The 6,255-nt window shown below is 41.9% G+C and overlaps 1 non-coding gene across 1 annotated transcript; it reads right to left on the bottom strand.

The window, feature by feature from the left end:
• Window positions 1-4,706: 4,706 nt before the first annotated feature.
• Window positions 4,707-4,813, bottom strand: LOC120252033. The gene has a single exon (XR_005533586.1). It is a non-coding gene; the product is annotated as a small nucleolar RNA R71 (small nucleolar RNA).
• Window positions 4,814-6,255: the final 1,442 nt, after the last annotated feature.

Raw genomic sequence — 6,255 nt, 5'->3', positions numbered from 1 at the left:
ATGTCCGGGTGCCCCACTTTTTATTAATTGTTGTTTCTCTCATTTTATTGCACCTATTGTTCTTACTTTCTTTATTTCTTTGCATATTGATTTTCTTCACACTACTATCGGTTTATCTTCACTTTAATTAAGTAGCAATCTTTGTGTTTAATGATCACTATTCCCTATGGATTCGACTAACCACTCACCGGGGTATTATTACTTTGACAAACCCGTGCACTTGCGGGTCACACGCAAGGAGCTTGTCAATATTGAAGCCACCTAATGATCCATCCATGCCGAGCCTAGATAACTCTCAACCAAGACTTTTTCTTTGGAGGCCCAAGCAATGTGGTGGGGTACTCAAAGAAATTTCATTCGGGGTCAAAGAAAAAGTGGAGAGGATGCTCAAATCAACCAAAGATCCACCTAAGATGAAATTGCATAATCCCCGGCCCAAGCTTTTTCCATGGAGGCCAAAAGGTAACTCATGCATGGCCTCCACTTTAACATCATCCCAGAAGGTACACTTTATTTTTCTTTGTAGCTCTTACGCCACCTCTAGTTGGGATGAACACACCATTTCCAAGCCTCCCTAAGGTAAGAAAGAGGTACGTAGAGCTAACGACATTAAACAAGTTATTCTTGGGAGGCACCCCAAGTTTTAAATTCATGTTCTTACATTTTTTGTATTCTAGTTATGTGGTAGATTGTTTTGTTATGGCGTTGTTGTATTTTCTATACTTGTTGTTGTTTGATTGTTAGGTTTTTCGTTTGTTGTTTGAGTTAAATCGATGCTTGTTCTTGAATTCTTAGGTTTTGTCCTTTGATTTGGTGCTTTTTGGATGCGTTTTCATGCTTCATTTTAGTTGGGAATGATGGTATATCTCTTTGTTGAAGTTTGCAAGGAGTTGGGAGTGATAAAAAAACACTTTTCTAGGTTTCGGGGTTGTTCACTAGCTACCCAGCCCATGAATGAAGGCCGAGAGGGTTCACATGCAGCATGCTACCCGGGAGAAACCTCTGGATTACTTCACAGGCTGGCCTGCCCGTAAACAAGGCTGTTAAGGCCTCGGGCAGCCCTTAAGTGGGCTACCTTCTTCACAGTTTTCTTCATATCTCTCTCATTTCTACTCTGTTTTCTTTAATTTGTTTCACCATTTTTCTTCATTTTTCTTCCTCTGCACTCCTCTCCCACTTCTAGAAACCTGATTTGTGTGATTTATTTTAGGTTTTACCATTGTTTCCACCATCTTTCCACTAGAGCACTCTCACAAGCCCTGACTCATGGTTTGCATCTTTCTTCTTCTTTTCTCTTGTTTTTCAAGTTTTATTGATGCTAATCTTGTAGATGAATGATTGTTTGTTGTTTTTATGGTTATTTTGAGCAATGTACAAGCTTTATTGAAATTTTTATACTCCAATAACAAGGGGAAACTCTAGCTCTTTCAAGTTTGTGCTATAGTAACTTTTGAATGATGCTTTCCTTGAACTTGTTGGACACTTGTAGAATCTTTGCAAACTCGTAGCAATACATGCAATAGAGAAATTTAGACATCATGATATTGATTGAACAAAGGACTTGCTTGGATTATGTCTTGCTTCATTGTTTTTGTTTTGTTAGTTGGTTGTTTTGTATTTTCTTTTTGTGTGTGTGATGGATGCCTGAGATGATGTTCCTTTCTACCTTGCGGGGTGGAGTTAAGGCATCAAGCACACTGTCTTTCACCATCATCTACCAGAATCAATGGTGGTCACCCCAATCTCATGGACTTCAATACTCACACTTTGAGACTCGGGGAAGTTCACGAAACCTCTTACTATGTTTCATTATCTATATTGTTGCATTCTATTGATTTAGGCACATTAGGGTCAATGTGCATCTTTTAGTTAGGGGGATTTTTCATGAACTTTGTAAATTTTTGCAATTGCATGCTTGACTTACCTATGATAACTATGATACTTAGTTAAGAACTTCCTAGCTTGAAAGAATGATAGATGTGAGTTATATTTCTTATCTGTGCTTGACTAAAAGTCTTATTTTATCTCTAGTCCATCTTCATGCTTTGTCAAAAAAACTTCTACCTTATACACTCCTGGTAACCCATCACTTTGTTATTGGTGTTAGAATGTTAAATTCTACTTTCAATATTCCTTTAAGAGCTTTTGGTAACTGATAAGTGCTTGTGCGATAAGAATACGATGTGTTCTTTCCTTGTGTTGAGCATTACTTTTCTCAGGTTTTAACGCTAATATGGGTGTATTTATGTCACTTTTATGCAGGTAGGGTTGTGACGCCGATTATGAGAGAAAGAAGCCAATGTGGGTCGTAATGCACTAATTTAGAGGAAATCTTACTAAGGTTCAAACGCAGAGACATAGGTCGGGTTCCAAATATAGGAATGTGTGCCAAGCTCCTCGTACTCGAGTTAGCACAACTATTTGGAGGGGCACAAGGGTAGTCACATTCAAGCATTCCGATTTGTGCTTATAGAACAAGATCTCCACCAATATGTCCATTATTAAAGAAGCAAGGCAATCCACGATTTAAATGTGTGCCTGTTTGCGTTACCTTGATGGAAGTATGGATTCAGGAGTATTTCAGGCCGGTACTGCAGTAGGGTATTGTACAAAACATTGTAGTAATAATAGTGCAGTAGCACTGTTCATAGCCGACCGAGAAAATAGGAAAACAGAGAATCTACACGGGCGTGTGGAAATTCCACACGCCCGTGTGAAAAATCCACAGGAGCGCCCACATGGGCGTGTGGATTCCCTATTCCGGCCCTTTAAAAGCCGATTTCAGCCCCGATTTCAGCCGCGATTTCAGCATTCTTTTCTCCATCTTTTCTCCAATTTGAGAGAGGGCGGCAGCTAGGGTTTTGAGAGGTATTGGCTAGGGCTTTAGAGAGGTTCTACGGCTCCGACATCATGTGCCGTTTGGAAGAAGGTTAGTGGGAGAGCTTTCGTCAACACCGATCCGGCGAGGTGTATCCTACGCCGGACAAAGGGACCCTTCCGACGAGTAGAGGACTCTCCACAAGACCATCGCCATGACTAACAAGGGGGTTTTCTATGGATGCTTTGCTTTTACATTCGATTTCATTGATTGTATCTAGCTCCATGGAAAGCTAAACCCCTAGTGGGTACTTGGGTATTTGTGAACCCTAGGATGTATTCGTTTCATTGAATCTCTTTATTATGCTTTCAATTAATTGATGTTTATTGTGAGTTCCAATGTTGGAGACTTGATTGTATGAATACTCCCCTAGAGTGACACTAGGGTTGAGAGTTCTTGTTGGTAACTCTTGCGAGTGAGTGAGACACCATGAGAGTTAGACAAAGCTAGATTGGAGAGGGTTGAGAGGGTGAGTGGAGAGTTAGCCCTTTCTCTCGGTGTTATCTATCCTACCTCCACATTCCAAGAGTTCTTTGCGGCCATAGTAGAGTGAATGGGCTAAGGGATGACCTTCCGCTGGGGCTTAGTTGCGAGTGCAACGGAGTGAAGCGTTGAAGTGATTTTAGCACATAGGGCTTAATTGTGGCTAGGGATCTTCCACCTGGACCAAAAGGTTAGGTCTATACATAGGAATAGGGTTTATCACTTGGAATACTTAGAGCTCATTGCAATTCTATGCGAGTGCGAGGTTGAGAGGTTATTCATTCTCTCCTTCGGGACATGTATAAAGTTAGGCATGGTTGACCTTAGATTTGGGATCATGTAATTAAGGATTTCAACGATTCATTGTTGCATCAATGAGGAAGTATAATATAGGGTTCTTGCACTTGAAACGATTGTCCTAGCCGAATCAATGTCCGGGTACCCCATCTTTATCGATTGCCTTACCTTCTCCTTTACCTGTGCTCTCTATCTTGTTGCTTTTATTTTCGTTATTTCATATTTTGTCATACTTATCACTATTCATCTTCCACATTAGTTAAGAAAAAACTTAAGTGTCTTTATTCCCTACTCTCTGTGGATACGATACCCACTCATCTGGGATTATTACTTTGACACCCGTGAACTTGCGGTTTACACGCATATTCGGGCGTGTGAAGTTTTTGGCGCCATAGCCGGGGAATAGGCGTTTAGAGATACTTTGCACTTTGTTTTCTTAGCTATTCATTTATTTATTCTATTTCATATTTTCTTATTCTATCATCGTTCTAATTTCCTTTTCTTTCTTTTTGGGTGCAGCTCCAGGTTATGACCCGAGGGAACCCCATAATACTAATTGAAGAAGACCCCGAGCTCTAACGTACACTTAGAAGAAAAGGGAAAGAACCCATGAAAGAACAGACTAATCTAGCTGATTTGGAAGTAGAAGAATCTGAAAACATGGGAGAATAGAATGAGCAGCAGTGAACATTATCCGATTATGCCAGACCTTTAGTTGGCGACACAATCGAGCATTGTGCGTCCCCTGATTACAGCTCAGAACTTCGAGCTGAAGTCGGCATTCATCCACACGTTGCAGCAATCCGCACAGTTCAATGGTTTGGCTGATGAGGATCCAAACAGTCATATAGAGAACTTTCTCAAGGTGTGTGATATGCTGAAGATAAATAGGGTGAAGGATGATGCCATCAAGTTGAGAGCCTTCCCATTTTCCTTGAAGGGGAGAGTGAAACAGTGGCTACACTCATTACCTAGAGCCTCGATTACCACATGGGAGGAGATGGTAGAAGCTTCTCTTGCCCGATATTTTCCTCCCAAAAAATCCGCAAAGCTTAGGAATGAGATCTCATCCTTTGTACAGTTGGAATTGGAGAATCTATTTGAAACGTGGGAAAGGTTCGAGGAGCTCCTGGGAAAGTACCCGCAACATGGATTCACGGAGTGGATGATTGTTCAGACCTTTTATATCGGTTTAAATCCAAGTACAAGACAACTCTTGGATGCGACAGCAGGAGGTACCTTAGGTAGCAAGACCCTCGGTGAGGCCTGTCAACTAATTGAAGAAATGGGGCTAAATAGCTACCAATGGAATGCTAGGGAGAAGAAAAAGGTGGCCGGCCTCCATGAGATATATGCAGTGACTTCGTTGCCGGCTCAAGTGGAATCATTGAGTAAGAAGTTAGATCTCCTAACTTCGAATAGAGTGGCGGTCGTGACTACTTGCACCGGGTGTGGTGGAGGACATGCTCCCTCCAATTGCCCGATATCTATTGGTGATGCATCTTCGGTTGAGAACGTCGATTTTGTGGGTAATGGCATGAGGAATCAAGGAAACCCATACAGCAATACCTACAATCCGGGTTGGAAGAGTCATCCCAATTTCTCGTGGAAAAACCAAGGTCCACAAAAGGCCATAGGGCCACCGGGTTTCCAACAACAAGCCCCAAACATGGAGAACCGAGTTTCAGGTTTGCAGACTCGGATGACCGATTTGGAGAAGGCCTTGACTAGATTCGCTGCAATCATCAAATACAAGATTTCAATCAGTTAAGGCTACACTTCGCAACCACAGCGCTTCTTTGCACAACCTTGCGAATCAAGTGGGGCAAATTGCGAAGTCTCTATCAGAGAGATCACAAGGAAGTTTGCCAAGTAATACTGAGACCAATCCTAGAGAGCATGTGAAGGCGATCACTTTGAGAAGTGGTCGTGAGGTTAAAGGTAGGTTTCCGAGTGAGAAGCCCAATGAACTCGCACCCGAGGTCATAAAGGTTAAAGAAGGAACAAGCAAAGAGAAGGAGGTGGCACCCCCACCTTTCAAGCCAAGAATCCCTTATCCCTCTAGGTTGAAGAATGACTAAGCAGATGAACAGTACAAGAAGTTCCTGAGTTTGTTCAAACAACTCCACATCAATATTCCTTTTGTTGAGGCATTGGTCCAAATGACTAAGTATGCAAAATTCTTGAAAGACTTGTTGACCAACAAGAGGAAGTTTAGAGGAGAGTGCTTCAGTGATTTTAGATATATCTTGCTCGACAGTTTTACAAAAGAACATGTCGAAACAAGAAGAAAGACCCGAGAAGTTTCATCATTCCGTGTAATATTGGCAATCTAGGTAAAGAAATGGCATTGGCGGACTCAGGGGCTGGTATCAACATCATGCCATACACCTTCTTTCAAAAGTTAGGCTTGGGCGAGCCTAGACCCACTCGGATGACTTTGCAATTAGCGGACCGAACAGTGAGACATCCGAGGGGATATCGTTGAAGACGTTCTTGTCAAGGTGGACAAGTATATATTTCCTATAGACTTTGTGGTGCTAGATATCGTTGAGGATGCGGATATACCCTTGATACTTGGGAAGCTATTCTTACAG

The sequence above is a fragment of the Dioscorea cayenensis genome, chromosome 20, assembly GCF_009730915.1.
Source record: "Dioscorea cayenensis subsp. rotundata cultivar TDr96_F1 chromosome 20, TDr96_F1_v2_PseudoChromosome.rev07_lg8_w22 25.fasta, whole genome shotgun sequence".
In the NCBI taxonomy this organism is placed as follows: domain Eukaryota; kingdom Viridiplantae; phylum Streptophyta; class Magnoliopsida; order Dioscoreales; family Dioscoreaceae; genus Dioscorea; species Dioscorea cayenensis.
Note: the sequence above shows the minus strand (reverse complement) of the source record. Positions and strands in the feature narration are given on the sequence as shown.